General features: G+C 43.4%; 16 non-coding genes and 4 pseudogenes across 16 annotated transcripts; all 20 read right to left on the bottom strand.

The window, feature by feature from the left end:
- Window positions 1-985: 985 nt before the first annotated feature.
- LOC136736663 (5S ribosomal RNA) lies at window positions 986-1,104 on the bottom strand. The gene has a single exon (XR_010811722.1). It is a non-coding gene; the product is annotated as a 5S ribosomal RNA (ribosomal RNA).
- A 1,065-nt stretch (window positions 1,105-2,169) lies between these two features.
- Window positions 2,170-2,288, bottom strand: LOC136736910 (uncharacterized; annotated as a pseudogene).
- Window positions 2,289-3,355: 1,067 nt separating this feature from the next.
- Window positions 3,356-3,474, bottom strand: LOC136736895 (5S ribosomal RNA). Its single transcript, XR_010811912.1, has one exon. It is a non-coding gene; the product is annotated as a 5S ribosomal RNA (ribosomal RNA).
- A 1,066-nt stretch (window positions 3,475-4,540) lies between these two features.
- Window positions 4,541-4,659, bottom strand: LOC136736831 (5S ribosomal RNA). Its single transcript, XR_010811877.1, has one exon. It is a non-coding gene; the product is annotated as a 5S ribosomal RNA (ribosomal RNA).
- Window positions 4,660-5,725: 1,066 nt separating this feature from the next.
- On the bottom strand, window positions 5,726-5,834 carry LOC136736908 (uncharacterized; annotated as a pseudogene).
- A 1,077-nt stretch (window positions 5,835-6,911) lies between these two features.
- LOC136737317 (5S ribosomal RNA) lies at window positions 6,912-7,030 on the bottom strand. The gene has a single exon (XR_010812281.1). It is a non-coding gene; the product is annotated as a 5S ribosomal RNA (ribosomal RNA).
- Window positions 7,031-8,096: 1,066 nt separating this feature from the next.
- On the bottom strand, window positions 8,097-8,215 carry LOC136737324 (5S ribosomal RNA). Its single transcript, XR_010812288.1, has one exon. It is a non-coding gene; the product is annotated as a 5S ribosomal RNA (ribosomal RNA).
- A 1,066-nt stretch (window positions 8,216-9,281) lies between these two features.
- LOC136737318 (5S ribosomal RNA) lies at window positions 9,282-9,400 on the bottom strand. Its single transcript, XR_010812282.1, has one exon. It is a non-coding gene; the product is annotated as a 5S ribosomal RNA (ribosomal RNA).
- A 1,064-nt stretch (window positions 9,401-10,464) lies between these two features.
- On the bottom strand, window positions 10,465-10,583 carry LOC136736664 (5S ribosomal RNA). Its single transcript, XR_010811723.1, has one exon. It is a non-coding gene; the product is annotated as a 5S ribosomal RNA (ribosomal RNA).
- Window positions 10,584-11,649: 1,066 nt separating this feature from the next.
- Window positions 11,650-11,768, bottom strand: LOC136737406 (5S ribosomal RNA). The gene has a single exon (XR_010812368.1). It is a non-coding gene; the product is annotated as a 5S ribosomal RNA (ribosomal RNA).
- Window positions 11,769-12,834: 1,066 nt separating this feature from the next.
- LOC136736832 (5S ribosomal RNA) lies at window positions 12,835-12,953 on the bottom strand. The gene has a single exon (XR_010811878.1). It is a non-coding gene; the product is annotated as a 5S ribosomal RNA (ribosomal RNA).
- A 1,066-nt stretch (window positions 12,954-14,019) lies between these two features.
- On the bottom strand, window positions 14,020-14,138 carry LOC136737285 (5S ribosomal RNA). Its single transcript, XR_010812250.1, has one exon. It is a non-coding gene; the product is annotated as a 5S ribosomal RNA (ribosomal RNA).
- A 1,055-nt stretch (window positions 14,139-15,193) lies between these two features.
- LOC136737159 (5S ribosomal RNA) lies at window positions 15,194-15,312 on the bottom strand. Its single transcript, XR_010812129.1, has one exon. It is a non-coding gene; the product is annotated as a 5S ribosomal RNA (ribosomal RNA).
- A 1,058-nt stretch (window positions 15,313-16,370) lies between these two features.
- Window positions 16,371-16,489, bottom strand: LOC136737160 (5S ribosomal RNA). The gene has a single exon (XR_010812130.1). It is a non-coding gene; the product is annotated as a 5S ribosomal RNA (ribosomal RNA).
- Window positions 16,490-17,547: 1,058 nt separating this feature from the next.
- LOC136737201 (5S ribosomal RNA) lies at window positions 17,548-17,666 on the bottom strand. The gene has a single exon (XR_010812167.1). It is a non-coding gene; the product is annotated as a 5S ribosomal RNA (ribosomal RNA).
- A 1,066-nt stretch (window positions 17,667-18,732) lies between these two features.
- Window positions 18,733-18,851, bottom strand: LOC136736689 (5S ribosomal RNA). The gene has a single exon (XR_010811747.1). It is a non-coding gene; the product is annotated as a 5S ribosomal RNA (ribosomal RNA).
- Window positions 18,852-19,906: 1,055 nt separating this feature from the next.
- On the bottom strand, window positions 19,907-20,025 carry LOC136736690 (5S ribosomal RNA). Its single transcript, XR_010811748.1, has one exon. It is a non-coding gene; the product is annotated as a 5S ribosomal RNA (ribosomal RNA).
- A 1,055-nt stretch (window positions 20,026-21,080) lies between these two features.
- LOC136736926 (uncharacterized) lies at window positions 21,081-21,189 on the bottom strand (annotated as a pseudogene).
- Window positions 21,190-22,255: 1,066 nt separating this feature from the next.
- Window positions 22,256-22,364, bottom strand: LOC136736863 (uncharacterized; annotated as a pseudogene).
- A 1,055-nt stretch (window positions 22,365-23,419) lies between these two features.
- Window positions 23,420-23,538, bottom strand: LOC136736889 (5S ribosomal RNA). Its single transcript, XR_010811906.1, has one exon. It is a non-coding gene; the product is annotated as a 5S ribosomal RNA (ribosomal RNA).
- Between the last annotated feature and the right edge of the window lie 994 nt (window positions 23,539-24,532).

Here is a 24,532-nt window from a genome sequence, read left to right on the forward strand (position 1 = left end):
TCTCTACTCTAAAGCCCGGGACACACCAGCGCGCCGCAGACAGTCCCTGCTAACACGCCACGTTGTGGCAACATTGTGGCAACGTTGTGCGTTAGCTGGGTTGCCACACCAGACCGGAATAATATTTTACAAAACGAACACATTGTCTTGATAAAACAGCTGTAATTGAGTGCCTGACACGCCAGTCAAGCGCAATCTTGAGAAGGTGTGCATTTCAGTAAGGATTTCAATTGACATGCAGTATGAAACTGAAAGGAGGTTGCATCACTATGATGCATAACATTGCATGTATTGTATTTTCAAGTGTGTGCATTCATCCTGTTGTCATTTTGTTTTGAAAGCACAAGAATCATTCAACAGGATGCTGAGACAAATGTAAACCAGTAAAACATATGAAGAGAAACAAACCTTGAATATAACTTCAGTTGTTTAAACATTTGACAAACTATGGTGAGGGGTAAGAAAACACACAAATCCAGCAGCTCCTGTATTTCAATACACCAGAACCCAATATTATTGGCGAGTCGGGTAGTCCATCATCACAGTTCGAGGGCAGGCATCATTTCAGTAATTTCATCCCGTTGCATTCACATGCGTGCCTTGAATGAGATTGAATGTTATCTTTACTCTCAAGTACGTTCCCAAGTTTTACACTTTCGTGGTTTGCATGAATGGGAATGGAACCGTGTGTGTTGAATGATGCTCCTTGTGAGCACTGAACTTTGTGCGGTGGAGTTCCTTTTTTGTTGCTGTAATTGTGTCATTTCTTGATGAGAAAGATTAGGCAACATTTAGTCACTTCTAGCCATGATGCTCAATTTATTGACGAATGTACCCTAGTTACTAGGGACCGTTTACGTTGGAGAACAAGATCTATTGTATGCCTGTGTATTTGGGGAAGTCAAATCTGAAATAATGATGAAATTGTGTGTATCCAAAGTTAAAACTCGTGATTTGTCGCCCTCTGGTGTGTAAAAGGTGCAAAAGCTTACAGCACCTGGTATTTCCAGGCGGTCTCCCATCCAAGTACTGACCAGGCCCGAGCCTGCTTGGCTTCCGAGATCGGACGAGATCGGGCGTATTCAGGCTAGTATGGCCGTAAGCCAGGGAGGCTGTCCCTGACGCTCTACTTAAAGGGAAGGCAATATCCGTTTCTGCTGTTCATACTTACAGTTGAACTGTCTCTCTACTCTAAAGCCCGGGACACACCAGCGCGCCGCAGACAGTCCCTGCTAACACGCCACGTTGTGGCAACATTGTGGCAACGTTTTGCGTTAGCTGGGTTGCCACACCAGACCGGAATAATATTTTACAAAACGAACACATTGTCTTGATAAAACAGCTGTAATTGAGTGCCTGACACGCCAGTCAAGCGCAATCTTGAGAAGGTGTGCATTTCAGTAAGGATTTCAATTGACATGCAGTATGAAACTGAAAGGAGGTTGCATCACTATGATGCATAACATTGCATGTATTGTATTTTCAAGTGTGTGCATTCATCCTGTTGTCATTTTGTTTTGAAAGCACAAGAATCATTCAACAGGATGCTGAGACAAATGTAAACCAGTAAAACATATGAAGAGAAACAAACCTTGAATATAACTTCAGTTGTTTAAACATTTGACAAACTATGGTGAGGGGTAAGAAAACACACAAATCCAGCAGCTCCTGTATTTCAATACACCAGAACCCAATATTATTGGCGAGTCGGGTAGTCCATCATCACAGTTCGAGGGCAGGCATCATTTCAGTAATTTCATCCCGTTGCATTCACATGCGTGCCTTGAATGAGATTGAATGTTATCTTTACTCTCAAGTACGTTCCCAAGTTTTACACTTTCGTGGTTTGCATGAATGGGAATGGAACCGTGTGTGTTGAATGATGCTCCTTGTGAGCACTGAACTTTGTGCGGTGGAGTTCCTTTTTTGTTGCTGTAATTGTGTCATTTCTTGATGAGAAAGATTAGGCAACATTTAGTCACTTCTAGCCATGATGCTCAATTTATTGACGAATGTACCCTAGTTACTAGGGACCGTTTACGTTGGAGAACAAGATCTATTGTATGCCTGTGTATTTGGGGAAGTAAAATCTGAAATAATGATGAAATTGTGTGTATCCAAAGTTAAAACTCGTGATTTGTCGCCCTCTGGTTTATTAAAAGGTGCAAGAGCTTACAGTACATGGTATTCCCAGGCGGTCTCCCATCCATGTACTGACCAGGCCCGAGCCTGCTTGGCTTCCGAGATCGGACGAGATCGGGCGTATTCAGGTTAGTATGGCCGTAAGCCAGTGAGGCTGTCCCTGACGCTCTACTTAAAGGGAAGGCAATATCCGTTTCTGCCGTTCATACTTACAGTTGAACTGTCTCTCTACTCTAAAGCCCGGGACACACCAGCGCGCCGCAGACAGTCCCTGCTAACACGCCACGTTGTGGCTACATTGTGGCAACGTTGTGCGTTAGCTGGGGTGCCACACCAGACCGGAACTATATATTACAAAACGAACACATTGTCTTGATAAAACAGCTGTAATTGAGTGCCTGACACGCCAGTCAAGCGCAATCTTGAGAAGGTGTGCATTTCAGTAAGGATTTCAATTGACATGCAGTATGAAACTGAAAGGAGGTTGCATCACTATGATGCATAACATTGCATGTATTGTATTTTCAAGTGTGTGCATTCATCCTGTTGTCATTTTGTTTTGAAAGCAGAAGAATCATTCAACAGGTTGCTGAGACAAATGTAAACCAGTAAAACATATGAAGAGAAACAAACCTTGAATATAAGTTCAGTTGTTTAAACATTTGACAAACTATGGTGAGGGGGTAAGAAAACACACAAATCCAGCAGCTCCTGTATTTCAATACACCAGAACCCAATATTATTGGCGAGTCGGGTAGTCCATCATCACAGTTCGAGGGCAGGCATCATTTCAGTAATTTCATCCCGTTGCATTCACATCCGTGCCTTGAATGAGATTGAATGTGATCTTTGCTCTCAAGTATGTTCCCAAGTTTTACACTTTCGTGCTTTGCATGAATGGGAATGGAACCGTGTGTGTTGAATGAGGCTCCTTGTGAGCACTGAACTTTGTCCGGTGGAGTTCCTTTTTGTGTTGCTGTAATTGTGTCATTTCTCGATGAGAAAGATTAGGCAACATTTAGTCACTTCTAGCCATGATGCTCAATTTATTTATGAATGTACCCTAGTTACTAGGGACCGTTTACGTTGGAGAACAAGATCTATTGTATGCCTGTGTATTTGGGGAAGTCAAATCTGAAATAATGATGAAATTGTGTGTATCCAAAGTTAAAACTCGTGATTTGTCGCCCTCTGGTTTATTAAAAGGTGCAAGAGCTTACAGTACATGGTATTCCCAGGCGGTCTCCCATCCAAGTACTGACCAGGCCCGAGCCTGCTTGGCTTCCGAGATCGGACGAGATCGGGCGTATTCAGGTTAGAATGGCCGTAAGCCAGGGAGGCTGTCCCTGACGCTCTTCTTAAAGGGAAGGCAATATCCGTTTCTGCCGTTCATACTTACAGTTGAACTGTCTCTCTACTCTAAAGCCCGGGACACACCAGCGCGCCGCAGACAGTCCCTGCTAACACGCCACGTTGTGGCAACATTGTGGCAACGTTGTGCGTTAGCTGGGGTGCCACACCAGACCGGAACTATATATTACAAAACGAACACATTGTCTTGATAAAACAGCTGTAATTGAGTGCCTGACACGCCAGTCAAGCGCAATCTTGAGAAGGTGTGCATTTCAGTAAGGATTTCAATTGACATGCAGTATGAAACTGAAAGGAGGTTGCATCACTATGATGCATAACATTGCATGTATTGTATTTTCAAGTGTGTGCATTCATCCTGTTGTCATTTTGTTTTGAAAGCAGAAGAATCATTCAACAGGTTGCTGAGACAAATGTAAACCAGTAAAACATATGAAGAGAAACAAACCTTGAATATAAGTTCAGTTGTTTAAACATTTGACAAACTATGGTGAGGGTTTAAGAAAACACAAAAATCCAGCAGCTCCTGTATTTCAATACACCAGAACCCAATATTATTGGCGAGTCGGGTAGTCCATCATCACAGTTCGAGGGCAGGCATCATTTCAGTAATTTCATCCCGTTGCATTCACATGCGTGCCTTGAATGAGATTGAATGTTATCTTTACTCTCAAGTACGTTCCCAAGTTTTACACTTTCGTGGTTTGCATGAATGGGAATGGAACCGTGTGTGTTGAATGATGCTCCTTGTGAGCACTGAACTTTGTGCGGTGGAGTTCCTTTTTTGTTGCTGTAATTGTGTCATTTCTTGATGAGAAAGATTAGGCAACATTTAGTCACTTCTAGCCATGATGCTCAATTTATTGACGAATGTACCCTAGTTACTAGGGACCGTTTACGTTGGAGAACAAGATCTATTGTATGCCTGTGTATTTGGGGAAGTAAAATCTGAAATAATGATGAAATTGTGTGTATCCAAAGTTAAAACTCGTGATTTGTCGCCCTCTGGTTTATTAAAAGGTGCAAGAGCTTACAGTACATGGTATTCCCAGGCGGTCTCCCATCCAAGTACTGACCAGGCCCGAGCCTGCTTGGCTTCCGAGATCGGACGAGATCGGGCGTATTCAGGTTAGTATGGCCGTAAGCCAGGGAGGCTGTCCCTGACGCTCTTCTTAAAGGGAAGGCAATATCCGTTTCTGCCGTTCATACTTACAGTTGAACTGTCTCTCTACTCTAAAGCCCGGGACACACCAGCGCGCCGCAGACAGTCCCTGCTAACACGCCACGTTGTGGCAACATTGTGGCAACGTTGTGCGTTAGCTGGGGTGCCACACCAGACCGGAACTATATATTACAAAACGAACACATTGTCTTGATAAAACAGCTGTAATTGAGTGCCTGACACGCCAGTCAAGCGCAATCTTGAGAAGGTGTGCATTTCAGTAAGGATTTCAATTGACATGCAGTATGAAACTGAAAGGAGGTTGCATCACTAAGATGCATAACATTGCATGTATTGTATTTTCAAGTGTGTGCATTCATCCTGTTGTCATTTTGTTTTGAAAGCAGAAGAATCATTCAACAGGTTGCTGAGACAAATGTAAACCAGTAAAACATATGAAGAGAAACAAACCTTGAATATAAGTTCAGTTGTTTAAACATTTGACAAACTATGGTGAGGGGTTAAGAAAACACACAAATCCAGCAGCTCCTGTATTTCAATACACCAGAACCCAATATTATTGGCGAGTCGGGTAGTCCATCATCACAGTTCGAGGGCAGGCATCATTTCAGTAATTTCATCCCGTTGCATTCACATCCGTGCCTTGAATGAGATTGAATGTGATCTTTGCTCTCAAGTATGTTCCCAAGTTTTACACTTTCGTGCTTTGCAGGAATGGGAATGGAACCGTGTGTGTTGAATGAGGCTCCTTGTGAGCACTGAACTTTGTCCGGTGGAGTTCCTTTTTGTGTTGCTGTAATTGTGTCATTTCTCGATGAGAAAGATTAGGCAACATTTAGTCACTTCTAGCCATGATGCTCAATTTATTTATGAATGTACCCTAGTTACTAGGGACCGTTTACGTTGGAGAACAAGATCTATTGTATGCCTGTGTATTTGGGGAAGTCAAATCTGAAATAATGATGAAATTGCGTGTATCCAAAGTTAAAACTCGTGATTTGTCGCCCTCTGGTGTGTAAAAGATGCAAAAGCTTACAGCACCTGGTATTCCCAGGCGGTCTCCCATCCAAGTACTGACCTGGCCCGAGCCTGCTTGGCTTCCGAGATCGGGCGTATTCAGGCTAGTATGGCCGTAAGCCAGGAAGGCTGTCCGTGACGCTCTATTTAAAGGGAAGGCAATATCCGTTTCTGCCATTCATACTTACAGTTGAACTGTCTCTCTACTCTAAAGCCCGGGACACACCAGCGCGCCACAGACAGTCCCTGCTAACACGCCACATTGTGGCAACGTTGTGGCAACGTTGTGGCAACGTTGTGCGTTAGCTGGGGTGCCACACCAGACCGGAACTATATTTTACAAAACGAACACATTGTCTTGATAAAACAGCTGTAATTGAGTGCCTGACACGCCAGTCAAGCGCAATCTTGAGAAGGTGTGCATTTCAGTAAGGATTTCAATTGACATGCAGTATGAAACTGAAAGGAGGTTGCATCACTATGATGCATAACATTGCATGTATTGTATTTTCAAGTGTGTGCATTCATCCTGTTGTCATTTTGTTTTGAAAGCAGAAGAATCATTCAACAGGTTGCTGAGACAAATGTAAACCAGTAAAACATATGAAGAGAAACAAACCTTGAATATAAGTTCAGTTGTTTAAACATTTGACAAACTATGGTGAGGGGGTAAGAAAACACACAAATCCAGCAGCTCCTGTATTTCAATACACCAGAACCCAATATTATTGGCGAGTCGGGTAGTCCATCATCACAGTTCGAGGGCAGGCATCATTTCAGTAATTTCATCCCGTTGCATTCACATCCGTGCCTTGAATGAGATTGAATGTGATCTTTGCTCTCAAGTATGTTCCCAAGTTTTACACTTTCGTGCTTTGCATGAATGGGAATGGAACCGTGTGTGTTGAATGAGGCTCCTTGTGAGCACTGAACTTTGTCCGGTGGAGTTCCTTTTTGTGTTGCTGTAATTGTGTCATTTCTCGATGAGAAAGATTAGGCAACATTTAGTCACTTCTAGCCATGATGCTCAATTTATTTACGAATGTACCCTAGTTACTAGGGACCGTTTACGTTGGAGAACAAGATCTATTGTATGCCTGTGTATTTGGGGAAGTAAAATCTGAAATAATGATGAAATTGTGTGTATCCAAAGTTAAAACTCGTGATTTGTCGCCCTCTGGTGTGTAAAAAGTGCAAAAGCTTACAGCACCTGCTATTCCCAGGTGGTCTCCCATCCAAGTACTGACCAGGCCTGAGCCTGCTTGGCTTCCGAGATCGGACGAGATCGGGCGTATTCAGGCTAGTATGGCCGTAAGCCAGGGAGGCTGTCCCTGACGCTCTAGTTAAAGGGAAGGCAATATCCGTTTCTGCCGTTCATACTTACAGTTGAACTGTCTCTCTACTCTAAAGCCCGGGACACACCAGCGCGCCGCAGACAGTCCCTGCTAACACGCCACGTTGTGGCAACGTTGTGGCAACGTTGTGCGTTAGCTGGGGTGCCACACCAGACCGGAACTATATATTACAAAACGAACACATTGTCTTGATAAAACAGCTGTAATTGAGTGCCTGACACGCCAGTCAAGCGCAATCTTGAGAAGGTGTGCATTTCAGTAAGGATTTCAATTGACATGCAGTATGAAACTGAAAGGAGGTTGCATCACTATGATGCATAACATTGCATGTATTGTATTTTCAAGTGTGTGCATTCATCCTGTTGTCATTTTGTTTTGAAAGCAGAAGAATCATTCAACAGGTTGCTGAGACAAATGTAAACCAGTAAAACATATGAAGAGAAACAAACCTTGAATATAAGTTCAGTTGTTTAAACATTTGACAAACTATGGTGAGGGGGTAAGAAAACACACAAATCCAGCAGCTCCTGTATTTCAATACACCAGAACCCAATATTATTGGCGAGTCGGGTAGTCCATCATCACAGTTCGAGGGCAGGCATCATTTCAGTAATTTCATCCCGTTGCATTCACATCCGTGCCTTGAATGAGATTGAATGTGATCTTTGCTCTCAAGTATGTTCCCAAGTTTTACACTTTCGTGCTTTGCATGAATGGGAATGGAACCGTGTGTGTTGAATGAGGCTCCTTGTGAGCACTGAACTTTGTCCGGTGGAGTTCCTTTTTGTGTTGCTGTAATTGTGTCATTTCTCGATGAGAAAGATTAGGCAACATTTAGTCACTTCTAGCCATGATGCTCAATTTATTTACGAATGTACCCTAGTTACTAGGGACCGTTTACGTTGGAGAACAAGATCTATTGTATGCCTGTGTATTTGGGGAAGTCAAATCTGAAATAATGATGAAATTGCGTGTATCCAAAGTTAAAACTCGTGATTTGTCGCCCTCTGGTGTGTAAAAGATGCAAAAGCTTACAGCACCTGGTATTCCCAGGCGGTCTCCCATCCAAGTACTGACCAGGCCCGAGCCTGCTTAGTTTCCGAGATCGGACGAGATCGGGCGTATTCAGGCTAGTATGGCCGTAAGCCAGGGAGGCTCTCCCTGACGCTCTACTTAAAGGGAAGGCAATATCCGTTTCTGCCGCTCATACTTGCAGTTGAACTGTCTCTCTACTCTAAAGTCCGGGACACACCAGCGCGCCGCAGACAGTCCCTGCTAACACGAAACGTTGTGGCAACGTTGTGGCAACGTTGTGCGTTAGCTGGGGTGCCACACCAGACCGGAACTATATATTACAAAACGAACACATTGTCTTGATTAAACAGCTGTAATTGAGTGCCTGACACGCCAGTCAAGCGCAATCTTGAGAAGGTGTGCATTTCAGTAAGGATTTCAATTGACATGCAGTATGAAACTGAAAGGAGGTTGCATCACTATGATGCATAACATTGCATGTATTTTATTTTCAAGTGTGTGCATTCATCCTGTTGTCATTTTGTTTTGAAAGCAGAAGAATCATTCAACAGGTTGCTGAGACAAATGTAAACCAGTAAAACATATGAAGAGAAACAAACCTTGAATATAAGTTCAGTTGTTTAAACATTTGACAAACTATGGTGAGGGGGTAAGAAAACACACAAATCCAGCAGCTCCTGTATTTCAATACACCAGAACCCAATATTATTGGCGAGTCGGGTAGTCCATCTTCACAGTTCGAGGGCAGGCATCATTTCAGTAATTTCATCCCGTTGCATTCACATCCGTGCCTTGAATGAGATTGAATGTGATCTTTGCTCTCAAGTATGTTCCCAAGTTTTACACTTTCGTGCTTTGCATGAATGGGAATGGAACCGTGTGTGTTGAATGAGGCTCCTTGTGAGCACTGAACTTTGTCCGGTGGAGTTCCTTTTTGTGTTGCTGTAATTGTGTCATTTCTCGATGAGAAAGATTAGGCAACATTTAGTCACTTCTAGCCATGATGCTCAATTTATTTACGAATGTACCCTAGTTACTAGGGACCGTTTACGTTGGAGAACAAGATCTATTGTATGCCTGTGTATTTGGGGAAGTAAAATCTGAAATAATGATGAAATTGTGTGTATCCAAAGTTAAAACTCGTGATTTGTCGCCCTCTGGTGTGTAAAAAGTGCAAAAGCTTACAGCACCTGCTATTCCCAGGTGGTCTCCCATCCAAGTACTGACCAGGCCTGAGCCTGCTTGGCTTCCGAGATCGGACGAGATCGGGCGTATTCAGGCTAGTATGGCCGTAAGCCAGGGAGGCTGTCCCTGACGCTCTACTTAAAGGGAAGGCAATATCCGTTTCTGCCGTTCATACTTACAGTTGAACTGTCTCTCTACTCTAAAGCCCAGGACACACCAGCGCGCCGCAGACAGTCCCTGCTAACACGCCACGTTGTGGCAACGTTGTGGCAACGTTGTGCGTTAGCTGGGGTGCCACACCAGACCGGAACTATATATTACAAAACGAACACATTGTCTTGATAAAACAGCTGTAATTGAGTGCCTGACACGCCAGTCAAGCGCAATCTTGAGAAGGTGTGCATTTCAGTAAGGATTTCAATTGACATGCAGTATGAAACTGAAAGGAGGTTGCATCACTATGATGCATAACATTGCATGTATTGTATTTTCAAGTGTGTGCATTCATCCTGTTGTCATTTTGTTTTGAAAGCACAAGAATCATTCAACAGGATGCTGAGACAAATATAAACCAGTAAAACATATGAAGAGAAACAAACCTTGAATATAAGTTCAGTTGTTTAAACATTTGACAAACTATGGTCAGGGGTAAGAAAACACACAAATCCAGCAGCTCCTGTATTTCAATACACCGGAACCCAATATTATTGGCGAGTCTGGTAGTCCATCATCACAGTTCGAGGGCAGGCATCATTTCAGTAATTTCATCCCGTTGCATTCACATCCGTGCCTTGAATGAGATTGAATGTGATCTTTGCTCTCAAGTATGTTCCCAAGTTTTACACTTTTGTGCTTTGCATGAATGGGAATGGAACCGTGTGTGTTGAATGATGCTCCTTGTGAGCACTGAACTTTGTGCGGTGGAGTTCCTTTTTTGTTGCTGTAATTGTGTCATTTCTTGATGAGAAAGATTAGGCAACATTTAGTCACTTCTAGCCATGATGCTCAATTTATTTACGAATGTACCCTAGTTACTAGGGACCGTTTACGTTGGAGAACAAGATCTATTGTATGCCTGTGTATTTGGGGAAGTCAAATCTGAAATAATGATGAAATTGTGTGTATCCAAAGTTAAAACTCGTGATTTGTCGCCCTCTGGTGTGTAAAAGGTGCAAAAGCTTACAGCACCTGGTATTTCCAGGCGGTCTCCCATCCAAGTACTGACCAGGCCCGAGCCTGCTTGGCTTCCGAGATCGGACGAGATCGGGCGTATTCAGGCTAGTATGGCCGTAAGCCAGGGAGGCTGTCCCTGACGCTCTACTTAAAGGGAAGGCAATATCCGTTTCTGCCGTTCATACTTACAGTTGAACTGTCTCTCTACTCTAAAGCCCGGGACACACCAGCGCGCTGCAGACAGTCCCTGCTAACACGCCACGTTGTGGCAACATTGTGGCAACGTTGTGCGTTAGCTGGGTTGCCACACCAGACCGGAACTATATTTTACAAAACGAACACATTGTCTTGATAAAACAGCTGTAATTGAGTGCCTGACACGCCAGTCATGCGCAATCTTGAGAAGGTGTGCATTTCAGTAAGGATTTCAATTGACATGCAGTATGAAACTGAAAGGAGGTTGCATCACTATGATGCATAACATTGCATGTATTGTATTTTCAAGTGTGTGCATTCATCCTGTTGTCATATTGTTTTGAAAGCAGAAGAATCATTCAACAGGTTGCTGAGACAAATGTAAACCAGTAAAACATATGAAGAGAAACAAACCTTGAATATAAGTTCAGTTGTTTAAACATTTGACAAACTATGGTGAGGGGGTAAGAAAACACACAAATCCAGCAGCTCCTGTATTTCAATACACCAGAACCCAATATTATTGGCGAGTCGGGTAGTCCATCATCACAGTTCGAGGGCAGGCATCATTTCAGTAATTTCATCCCGTTGCATTCACATCCGTGCCTTGAATGAGATTGAATGTGATCTTTGCTCTCAAGTATGTTCCCAAGTTTTACACTTTCGTGCTTTGCATGAATGGGAATGGAACCGTGTGTGTTGAATGAGGCTCCTTGTGAGCACTGAACTTTGTCCGGTGGAGTTCCTTTTTGTGTTGCTGTAATTGTGTCATTTCTCGATGAGAAAGATTAGGCAACATTTAGTCACTTATAGCCATGACGCTCAATTTATTTACCAATGTACCCTAGTTACTAGGGACCGTTTACGTTGGAGAACAAGATCTATTGTATGCCTGTGTATTTGGGGAAGTAAAATCTGAAATAATGATGAAATTGTGTGTATCCAAAGTTAAAACTCGTGATTTGTCGCCCTCTGGTGTGTAAAAGGTGCAAAAGCTTACAGCACCTGCTATTCCCAGGTGGTCTCCCATCCAAGTACTGACCAGGCCCGAGCCTGCTTGGCTTCCGAGATCGGACGAGATCGGGCGTATTCAGGCTAGTATGGCCGTAAGCCAGGGAGGCTGTCCCTGACGCTCTACTTAAAGGGAAGGCAATATCCGTTTCTGCCGTTCATACTTACAGTTGAACTGTCTCTCTACTCTAAAGCCCGGGACACACCAGCGCGCCGCAGACAGTCCCTGCTAACACGCCACGTTGTGGCAACGTTGTGGCAACGTTGTGCGTTAGCTGGGGTGCCACACCAGACCGGAACTATATATTACAAAACGAACACATTGTCTTGATAAAACAGCTGTAATTGAGTGCCTGACACGCCAGTCAAGCGCAATCTTGAGAAGGTGTGCATTTCAGTAAGGATTTCAATTGACATGCAGTATGAAACTGAAAGGAGGTTGCATCACTATGATGCATAACATTGCATGTATTGTATTTTCAAGTGTGTGCATTCATCCTGTTGTCATTTTGTTTTGAAAGCAGAGGAATCATTCAACAGGTTGCTGAGACAAATGTAAACCAGTAAAACATATGAAGAGAAACAAACCTTGAATATAAGTTCAGTTGTTTAAACATTTGACAAACTATGGTGAGGGGGTAAGAAAACACACAAATCCAGCAGCTCCTGTATTTCAATACACCAGAACCCAATATTATTGGCGAGTCGGGTAGTCCATCATCACAGTTCGAGGGCAGGCATCATTTCAGTAATTTCATCCCGTTGCATTCACATGCGTGCCTTGAATGAGATTGAATGTTATCTTTACTCTCAAGTACGTTCCCAAGTTTTACACTTTTGTGGTTTGCATGAATGGGAATGGAACCGTGTGTGTTGAATGATGCTCCTTGTGAGCACTGAACTTTGTGCGGTGGAGTTCCTTTTTTGTTGCTGTAATTGTGTCATTTCTCGATGAGAAAGATTAGGCAACATTTAGTCACTTCTAGCCATGATGCTCAATTTATTGACGAATGTACCCTAGTTACTAGGGACCGTTTACGTTGGAGAACAAGATCTATTGTATGCCTGTGTATTTGGGGAAGTAAAATCTGAAATAATGATGAAATTGTGTGTATCCAAAGTTAAAACTCGTGATTTGTCGCCCTCTGGTTTATTAAAAGGTGCAAGAGCTTACAGTACATGGTATTCCCAGGCGGTCTCCCATCCAAGTACTGACCAGGCCCGAGCCTGCTTGGCTTCCGAGATCGGACGAGATCGGGCGTATTCAGGTTAGTATGGCCGTAAGCCAGGGAGGCTGTCCCTGACGCTCTACTTAAAGGGAAGGCAATATCCGTTTCTGCCGTTCATACTTACAGTTGAACTGTCTCTCTACTCTAAAGCCCGGGACACACCAGCGCGCCGCAGACAGTCCCTGCTAACAGGCCACGTTGTGGCAACATTGTGGCAACGTTGTGCGTTAGCTGGGGTGCCACACCAGACCGGAACTATATATTACAAAACGAACACATTGTCTTGATAAAACAGCTGTAATTGAGTGCCTGACACGCCAGTCAAGCGCAATCTTGAGAAGGTGTGCATTTCAGTAAGGATTTCAATTGACATGCGGTATGAAACTGAAAGGAGGTTGCATCACTATGATGCATAACATTGCATGTATTGTATTTTCAAGTGTGTGCATTCATCCTGTTGTCATTTTGTTTTGAAAGCAGAAGAATCATTCAACAGGTTGCTGAGACAAATGTAAACCAGTAAAACATATGAAGAGAAACAAACCTTGAATATAAGTTCAGTTGTTTAAACATTTGACAAACTATGGTGAGGGGGTAAGAAAACACACAAATCCAGCAGCTCCTGTATTTCAATACACCAGAACCCAATATTATTGGCGAGTCGGGTAGTCCATCATCACAGTTCGAGGGCAGGCATCATTTCAGTAATTTCATCCCGTTGCATTCACATCCGTGCCTTGAATGAGATTGAATGTGATCTTTGCTCTCAAGTATGTTCCCAAGTTTTACACTTTCGTGCTTTGCATGAATGGGAATGGAACCGTGTGTGTTGAATGAGGCTCCTTGTGAGCACTGAACTTTGTCCGGTGGAGTTCCTTTTTGTGTTGCTGTAATTGTGTCATTTCTCGATGAGAAAGATTAGGCAACATTTAGTCACTTCTAGCCATGATGCTCAATTTATTTACGAATGTACCCTAGTTACTAGGGACCGTTTACGTTGGAGAACAAGATCTATTGTATGCCTGTGTATTTGGGGAAGTCAAATCTGAAATAATGATGAAATTGCGTGTATCCAAAGTTAAAACTCGTGATTTGTCGCCCTCTGGTGTGTAAAAGATGCAAAAGCTTACAGCACCTGGTATTCCCAGGCGGTCTCCCATCCAAGTACTGACCAGGCCCGAGCCTGCTTAGCTTCCGAGATCGGACGAGATCGGGCGTATTCAGGCTAGTATGGCCGTAAGCCAGGGAGGCTCTCCCTGACGCTCTACTTAAAGGGAAGGCAATATCCGTTTCTGCCGCTCATACTTGCAGTTGAACTGTCTCTCTACTCTAAAGTCCGGGACACACCAGCGCGCCGCAGACAGTCCCTGCTAACACGAAACGTTGTGGCAACGTTGTGCGTTAGCTGGGGTGCCACACCAGACCGGAACTATATATTACAAAACGAACACATTGTCTTGATAAAACAGCTGTAATTGAGTGCCTGACACGCCAGTCAAGCGCAATCTTGAGAAGGTGTGCATTTCAGTAAGGATTTCAATTGACATGCAGTATGAAACTGAAAGGAGGTTGCATCACTATGATGCATAACATTGCATGTATTGTATTTTCAAGTGTGTGCATTCATCCTGTTGTCATTTTGTTTTGAAAGCAGAAGAATCATTCAACAGGTTGCTGAGACAAATGTAAACCAGTAAAACATATGAAGAGAAACAAACCTTGAATATAAGTTCAGTTGTTTAAACATTTGACAAACTATGGTGAGGGGGTAAGAAAACACACAAATCCAGCAGCTCCTGTATTTCAATACACCAGAACCCAATATTATTGGCGAGTCGGGTAGTCCATCTTCACAGTTCGAGGGCAGGCATCATTTCAGTAATTTCATCCCGTTGCATTCACATCCGTGCCTTGAATGAGATTGAATGTGATCTTTGCTCTCAAGTATGTTCCCAAGTTTTACACTTTCGTGCTTTGCATGAATGGGAATGGAACCGTGTGTGTTGAATGAGGCTCCTTGTGAGCACTGAACTTTGTCCGGTGGAGTTCCTTTTTGTGTTGCTGTAATTGTGTCATTTCTCGATGAGAAAGATTAGGCAACATTTAGTCACTTCTAGCCATGATGCTCAATTTATTTACGAATGTACCCTAGTTACTAGGGACCGATTACGTTGGAGAACAAGATCTATTGTATGCCTGTGTATTTGGGGAAGTCAAATCTGAAATAATGATGAAATTGCGTGTATCCAAAGTTAAAACTCGTGATTTGTCGCCCTCTGGTGTGTAAAAGATGCAAAAGCTTACAGCACCTGGTATTCCCAGGCAGTCTCCCATCCAAGTACTGACCAGGCCCGAGCCTGCTTAGCTTCCGAGATCGGACGAGATCGGGCGTTTTCAGGCTAGTATGGCCGTAAGCCAGGGAGGCTGTCCCTGACGCTCTACTGAAAGGGAAGGCAATATCCGTTTCTGCCGCTCATACTTGCAGTTGAACTGTCTCTCTACTCTAAAGTCCGGGACACACCAGCGCGCCGCAGACAGTCCCTGCTAACACGAAACGTTGTGGCAACGTTGTGCGTTAGCTGGGGTGCCACACCAGACCGGAACTATATTTTACAAAACGAACACATTGTCTTGATAATACAGCTGTAATTGAGTGCCTGACACGCCAGTCAAGCGCAATCTTGAGAAGGTGTGCATTTCAATAAGGATTTCAATTGACATGCAGTATGAAACTGAAAGGAGGTTGCATCACTATGATGCATAACATTGCATGTATTGTATTTTCAAGTGTGTGCATTCATCCTGTTGTCATTTTGTTTTGAAAGCAGAAGAATCATTTTTGCTGAGGTTGCTGAGACAAATGTAAACCAGTAAAACATATGAAGAGAAACAAACCTTGAATATAAGTTCAGTTGTTTAAACATTTGACAAACTATGGTGAGGGGGTAAGAAAACACACAAATCCAGCAGCTCCTGTATTTCAATACACCAGAACCCAATATTATTGGCGAGTCGGGTAGTCCATCTTCACAGTTCGAGGGCAGGCATCATTTCAGTAATTTCATCCCGTTGCATTCACATCCGTGCCTTGAATGAGATTGAATGTGATCTTTGCTCTCAAGTATGTTCCCAAGTTTTACACTTTCGTGCTTTGCATGAATGGGAATGGAACCGTGTGTGTTGAATGAGGCTCCTTGTGAGTACTGAACTTTGTCCGGTGGAGTTCCTTTTTGTGTTGCTGTAATTGTGTCATTTCTCGATGAGAAAGATTAGGCAACATTTAGTCACTTCTAGCCATGATGCTCAATTTATTTACGAATGTACCCTAGTTACTAGGGACCGATTACGTTGGAGAACAAGATCTATTGTATGCCTGTGTATTTGGGGAAGTCAAATCTGAAATAATGATGAAATTGCGTGTATCCAAAGTTAAAACTCGTGATTTGTCGCCCTCTGGTGTGTAAAAGATGCAAAAGCTTACAGCACCTGGTATTCCCAGGCAGTCTCCCATCCAAGTACTGACCAGGCCCGAGCCTGCTTAGCTTCCGAGATCGGACGAGATCGGGCGTTTTCAGGCTAGTATGGCCGTAAGCCAGAGAGGCTGTCCCTGACGCTCTACTTAAAGGGAAGGCAATATCCGTTTCTGCCGCTCATACTTGCAGTTGAACTGTCTCTCTACTCTAAAGTCCGGGACACACCAGCGCGCCGCAGACAGTCCCTGCTAACACGAAACGTTGTGGCAACGTTGTGCGTTAGCTGGGGTGCCACACCAGACCGGAACTATATTTTACAAAACGAACACATTGTCTTGATAATACAGCTGTAATTGAGTGCCTGACACGCCAGTCAAGCGCAATCTTGAGAAGGTGTGCATTTCAGTAAGGATTTCAATTGACATGCAGTATGAAACTGAAAGGAGGTTAAATCACTATGATGCATAACATTGCATGTATTGTATTTTCAAGTGTGTGCATTCATCCTGTTGTCATTTTGTTTTGAAAGCAGAAGAATCATTTTTGCTGAGGTTGCTGAGACAAATGTAAACCAGTAAAACATATGAAGAGAAACAAACCTTGAATATAAGTTCAGTTGTTTAAACATTTGACAAACTATGGTGAGGGGGTAAGAAAACACACAAATCCAGCAGCTCCTGTATTTCAATACACCAGAACCCAATATTATTGGCGAGTCGGGTAGTCCATCATCACAGTTCGAGGGCAGGCATCATTTCAGTAATTTCATCCCGTTGCATTCACATCCGTGCCTTGAATGAGATTGAATGTGATCTTTGCTCTCAAGTATGTTCCCAAGTTTTACACTTTCGTGCTTTGCATGAATGGGAATGGAACCGTGTGTGTTGAATGAGGCTCCTTGTGAGCACTGAACTTTGTCCGGTGGAGTTCCTTTTTGTGTTGCTGTAATTGTGTCATTTCTCGATGAGAAAGATTAGGCAACATTTAGTCACTTCTAGCCATGATGCTCAATTTATTTACGAATGTACCCTAGTTACTAGGGACCGTTTACGTTGGAGAACAAGATCTATTGTATGCCTGTATATTTGGGGAAGTAAAATCTGAAATAATGATGAAATTGTGTGTATCCAAAGTTAAAACTCGTGATTTGTCGCCCTCTGGTGTGTAAAAGGTGCAAAAGCTTACAGCACCTGGTATTCCCAGGCGGTCTCCCATCCAAGTACTGACCAGGCCCGAGCCCGCTTGGCTTCCGAGATCGGATGAGATCGGGCGTATTCAGGCTAGTATGGCCGTAAGCCAGGGAGGCTGTCCCTGACGCTCTACTTAAAGGGAAGGCAATATCCGTTTCTGCCGTTCATACTTACAGTTGAACTGTCTCTCTACTCTAAAGCCCGGGACACACCAGCGCGCCGCAGCCAGTCCCTGCTAACACGCCACGTTGTGGCAACATTGTGGCAACGTTGTGCGTTAGCTGGGGTGCCACACCAGACCGGAACTATATATTACAAAACGAACACATTGTCTTGATAAAACAGCTGTAATTGAGTGCCTGACACGCCAGTCAAGCGCAATCTTGAGAAGGTGTGCATTTCAGTAAGGATTTCAATTGACATGCAGTATGAAACTGAAAGGAGGTTGCATCACTATGATGCATAACATTGCATGTATTGTATTTTCAAGTGTGTGCATTCATCCTGTTGTCATTTTGTTTTGAAAGCAGAAGAATCATTCAACAGGTTGCTGAGACAAATGTAAACCAGTAAAACATATGAAGAGAATCAAACCTTGAATATAAGTTCAGTTGTTTAAACATTTGACAAACTATGGTGAGGGGGTAAGAAAACACACAAATCCAGCAGCTCCTGTATTTCAATACACCAGAACCCAATATTATTGGCGAGTCGGGTAGTCCATCATCACAGTTCGAGGGCAGGCATCATTTCAGTAATTTCATCCCGTTGCATTCACATCCGTGCCTTGAATGAGATTGAATGTGATCTTTGCTCTCAAGTATGTTCCCAAGTTTTACACTTTCGTGCTTTGCATAAATGGGAATGGAACCGTGTGTGTTGAATGAGGCTCCTTGTGAGCACTGAACTTTGTCCGGTGGAGTTCCTTTTTGTGTTGCTGTAATTGTGTCATTTCTCGATGAGAAAGATTAGGCAACATTTAGTCACTTCTAGCCATGATGCTCAATTTATTTACGAATGTACCCTAGTTACTAGGGACCGTTTACGTTGGAGAACAAGATCTATTGTATGCCTGTGTATTTGGGGAAGTCAAATCTGAAATAATGATGAAATTGCGTGTATCCAAAGTTAAGACTCGTGATTTGTCGCCCTCTGGTGTGTAAAAGATGCAAAAGCTTACAGCACCTGGTATTCCCAGGCGGTCTCCCATCCAAGTACTGACCAGGCCTGAGCCTGCTTAGCTTCCGAGATTGGACGAGATCGGGCGTATTCAGGCTAGTATGGCCGAAAGCCAGGGAGGCTGTCCCTGACGCTCTACTTAAAGGGAAGGCAATATCCGTTTCTGCCGCTCATACTTGCAGTTGAACTGTCTCTCTACTCTAAAGTCCGGGACACACCAGCGCGCCGCAGACAGTCCCTGCTAACACGAAACGTTGTGGCAACGTTGTGCGTTAGCTGGGGTGCCACACCAGACCGGAACTATATTTTACAAAACGAACACATTGTCTTGATAATACAGCTGTAATTGAGTGCCTGACACGCCAGTCAAGCGCAATCTTGAGAAGGTGTGCATTTCAGTAAGGATTTCAATTGACATGCAGTATGAAACTGAAAGGAGGTTGCATCACTATGATGCATAACATTGCATGTATTGTATTTTCAAGTGTGTGCATTCATCCTGTTGTCATTTTGTTTTGAAAGCAGAAGAATCATTCAACAGGTTGCTGAGACAAATGTAAACCAGTAAAACATATGAAGAGAATCAAACCTTGAATATAAGTTCAGTTGTTTAAACATTTGACAAACTATGGTGAGGGGGTAAGAAAACACACAAATCCAGCAGCTCCTGTATTTCAATACACCAGAACCCAATATTATTGGCGAGTCGGGTAGTCCATCATCACAGTTCGAGGGCAGGCATCATTTCAGTAATTTCATCCCGTTGCATTCACATCCGTGCCTTGAATGAGATTGAATGTGATCTTTGCTCTCAAGTATGTTCCCAAGTTTTACACTTTCGTGCTTTGCATAAATGGGAATGGAACCGTGTGTGTTGAATGAGGCTCCTTGTGAGCACTGAACTTTGTCCGGTGGAGTTCCTTTTTGTGTTGCTGTAATTGTGTCATTTCTCGATGAGAAAGATTAGGCAACATTTAGTCACTTCTAGCCATGATGCTCAATTTATTTACGAATGTACCCTAGTTACTAGGGACCGTTTACGTTGGAGAACAAGATCTATTGTATGCCTGTGTATTTGGGGAAGTCAAATCTGAAATAATGATGAAATTGCGTGTATCCAAAGTTAAGACTCGTGATTTGTCGCCCTCTGGTGTGTAAAAGATGCAAAAGCTTACAGCACCTGGTATTCCCAGGCGGTCTCCCATCCAAGTACTGACCAGGCCTGAGCCTGCTTAGCTTCCGAGATTGGACGAGATCGGGCGTATTCAGGCTAGTATGGCCGAAAGCCAGGGAGGCTGTCCCTGACGCTCTACTTAAAGGGAAGGCAATATCCGTTTCTGCCGCTCATACTTGCAGTTGAACTGTCTCTCTACTCTAAAGTCCGGGACACACCAGCGCGCCGCAGACAGTCCCTGCTAACACGAAACGTTGTGGCAACGTTGTGCGTTAGCTGGGGTGCCACACCAGACCGGAACTATATTTTACAAAACGAACACATTGTCTTGATAATACAGCTGTAATTGAGTGCCTGACACGCCAGTCAAGCGCAATCTTGAGAAGGTGTGCATTTCAGTAAGGATTTCAATTGACATGCAGTATGAAACTGAAAGGAGGTTGCATCACTATGATGCATAACATTGCATGTATTGTATTTTCAAGTGTGTGCATTCATCCTGTTGTCATTTTGTTTTGAAAGCAGAAGAATCATTCAACAGGTTGCTGAGACAAATGTAAACCAGTAAAACATATGAAGAGAAACAAACCTTGAATATAAGTTCAGTTGTTTAAACATTTGACAAACTATGGTGAGGGGGTAAGAAAACACACAAATCCAGCAGCTCCTGTATTTCAATACACCAGAACCCAATATTATTGGCGAGTCGGGTAGTCCATCATCACAGTTCGAGGGCAGGCATCATTTCAGTAATTTCATCCCGTTGCATTCACATCCGTGCCTTGAATGAGATTGAATGTGATCTTTGCTCTCAAGTATGTTCCCAAGTTTTACACTTTCGTGCTTTGCATGAATGGGAATGGAACCGTGTGTGTTGAATGAGGCTCCTTGTGAGCACTGAACTTTGTCCGGTGGAGTTCCTTTTTGTGTTGCTGTAATTGTGTCATTTCTCGATGAGAAAGATTAGGCAACATTTAGTCACTTCTAGCCATGATGCTCAATTTATTTACGAATGTACCCTAGTTACTAGGGACCGTTTACGTTGGAGAACAAGATCTATTGTATGCCTGTGTATTTGGGGAAGTCAAATCTGAAATAATGATGAAATTGCGTGTATCCAAAGTTAAAACTCGTGATTTGTCGCCCTCTGGTGTGTAAAAGATGCAAAAGCTTACAGCACCTGGTAATCCCAGGCGGTCTCCCATCCAAGTACTGACCAGGCCCGAGCCTGCTTAGCTTCCGAGATCGGGCGTATTCAGGCTAGTATGGCCGTAAGCCAGGGAGGCTGTCCCTGACGCTCTACTTAAAGGGAAGGCAATATCCGTTTCTGCCGCTGATACTTGCAAATGAACTGTCTCTCTACTCTAAAGTCCGGGACACACCAGCGCGCCGCAGACAGTCCCTGCTAACACGAAACGTTGTGGCAACGTTGTGGCAACGTTGTGCGTTAGCTGGGGTGCCACACCAGACCGGAACTATATTTTACAAAACGAACACATTGTCTTGATAATACAGCTGTAATTGAGTGCCTGACACGGCAGTCAAGCGCAATCTTGAGAAGGTGTGCATTTCAGTAAGGATTTCAATTGACATGCAGTATGAAACTGAAAGGAGGTTGCATCACTATGATGCATAACATTGCATGTATTGTATTTTCAAGTGTGTGCATTCATCCTGTTGTCATTTTGTTTTGAAAGCAGAAGAATCATTCAACAGGTTGCTGAGACAAATGTAAACCAGTAAAACATATGAAGAGAAACAAACCTTGAATATAAGTTCAGTTGTTTAAACATTTGACAAACTATGGTGAGGGGGTAAGAAAACACACAAATCCAGCAGCTCCTGTATTTCAATACACCAGAACCCAATATTATTGGCGAGTCGGGTAGTCCATCATCACAGTTCGAGGGCAGGCATCATTTCAGTAATTTCATCCCGTTGCATTCACATCCGTGCCTTGAATGAGATTGAATGTGATCTTTGCTCTCAAGTATGTTCCCAAGTTTTACACTTTCGTGCTTTGCATGAATGGGAATGGAACCGTGTGTGTTGAATGAGGCTCCTTGTGAGCACTGAACTTTGTCCGGTGGAGTTCCTTTTTGTGTTGCTGTAATTGTGTCATTTCTCGATGAGAAAGATTAGGCAACATTTAGTCACTTCTAGCCATGATGCTCAATTTATTTACGAATGTACCCTAGTTACTAGGGACCGTTTACGTTGGAGAACAAGATCTATTGTATGCCTGTGTATTTGGGGAAGTCAAATCTGAAATAATGATGAAATTGCGTGTATCCAAAGTTAAAACTCGTGATTTGTCGCCCTCTGGTGTGTAAAAGATGCAAAAGCTTACAGCACCTGGTATTCCCAGGCGGTCTCCCATCCAAGTACTGACCAGGCCCGAGCCTGCTTAGCTTCCGAGATCGGGCGTATTCAGGCTAGTATGGCCGTAAGCCAGGGAGGCTGTCCCTGACGCTCTACTTAAAGGGAAGGCAATATCCGTTTCTGCCGCTCATACTTGCAAATGAACTGTCTCTCTACTCTAAAGTCCGGGACACACCAGCGCGCCGCAGACAGTCCCTGCTAACACGAAACGTTGTGGCAACGTTGTGCGTTAGCTGGGGTGCCACACCAGACCGGAACTATATTTTACAAAACGAACACATTGTCTTGATAATACAGCTGTAATTGAGTGCCTGACACGCCAGTCAAGCGCAATCTTGAGAAGGTGTGCATTTCAGTAAGGATTTCAATTGACATGCAGTATGAAACTGAAAGGAGGTTGCATCACTATGATGCATAACATTGCATGTATTGTATTTTCAAGTGTGTGCATTCATCCTGTTGTCATTTTGTTTTGAAAGCAGAAGAATCATTCAACAGGTTGCTGAGACAAATGTAAACCAGTAAAACATATGAAGAGAAACAAACCTTGAATATAAGTTCAGTTGTTTAAACATTTGACAAACTATGGTGAGGGGGTAAGAAAACACACAAATCCAGCAGCTCCTGTATTTCAATACACCAGAACCCAATATTATTGGCGAGTCGGGTAGTCCATCATCACAGTTCGAGGGCAGGCATCATTTCAGTAATTTCATCCCGTTGCATTCACATCCGTGCCTTGAATGAGATTGAATGTGATCTTTGCTCTCAAGTATGTTCCCAAGTTTTACACTTTCGTGCTTTGCATGAATGGGAATGGAACCGTGTGTGTTGAATGAGGCTCCTTGTGAGCACTGAACTTTGTCCGGTGGAGTTCCTTTTTGTGTTGCTGTAATTGTGTCATTTCTCGATGAGAAAGATTAGGCAACATTTAGTCACTTCTAGCCATGATGCTCAATTTATTTACGAATGTACCCTAGTTACTAGGGACCGTTTACGTTGGAGAACAAGATCTATTGTATGCCTGTGTATTTGGGGAAGTCAAATCTGAAATAATGATGAAATTGCGTGTATCCAAAGTTAAAACTCGTGATTTGTCGCCCTCTGGTGTGTAAAAGATGCAAAAGCTTACAGCACCTCGTATTCCCAGGTGGTCTCCCATCCAAGTACTGACCAGGCCCGAGCCTGCTTAGCTTCAGTGATCGGACGAGATCGGGCGTATTCAGACTAGTATGGCCGTAAGCCAGGGAGGCTGTCCCTGACCCTCTACTTAAAGGGAAGGCAATATCCGTTTCTGCCACTCATACTTGCAGTTGAACTGTCTCTCTACTCTAAAGTCCGGGACACACCAGCACGCTGCAGACAGTCCCTGCTAACACGAAACGTTGTGGCAACGTTGTGCGTTAGCTGGGGTGCCACACCAGACCGGAACTATATTTTACAAAACGAACACATTGTCTTGATAATACAGCTGTAATTGAGTGCCTGACACGCCAGTCAAGCGCAATCTTGAGAAGGTGTGCATTTCAGTAAGGATTTCAATTGACATGCAGTATGAAACTGAAAGGAGGTTGCATCACTATGATGCATAACATTGCATGTATTGTATTTTCAAGTGTGTGCATTCATCCTGTTGTCATTTTGTTTTGAAAGCAGAAGAATCATTCAACAGGTTGCTGAGACAAATGTAAACCAGTAAAACATATGAAGAGAAATAAACCTTGAATATAAGTTCAGTTGTTTAAACATTTGACAAACTATGGTGAGGGGGTAAGAAAACACACAAATCCAGCAGCTCCTGTATTTCAATACACCAGAACCCAATATTATTGGCGAGTCGGGTAGTCCATCATCACAGTTCGAGGGCAGGCATCATTTCAGTAATTTCATCCCGTTGCATTCACATCCGTGCCTTGAATGAGATTGAATGTGATCTTTGCTCTCAAGTATGTTCCCAAGTTTTACACTTTCGTGCTTTGCATGAATGGGAATGGAACCGTGTGTGTTGAATGAGGCTCCTTGTGAGCACTGAACTTTGTCCGGTGGAGTTCCTTTTTGTGTTGCTGTAATTGTGTCATTTCTCGATGAGAAAGATTAGGCAACATTTAGTCACTTCTAGCCATGATGCTCAATTTATTTACGAATGTACCCTAGTTACTAGGGACCGTTTACGTTGGAGAACAAGATCTATTGTATGCCTGTGTATTTGGGGAAGTCAAATCTGAAATAATGATGAAA

Source organism: Amia ocellicauda, unplaced genomic scaffold, assembly GCF_036373705.1.
Source record: "Amia ocellicauda isolate fAmiCal2 unplaced genomic scaffold, fAmiCal2.hap1 HAP1_SCAFFOLD_47, whole genome shotgun sequence".
NCBI lineage: Eukaryota > Metazoa > Chordata > Actinopteri > Amiiformes > Amiidae > Amia > Amia ocellicauda.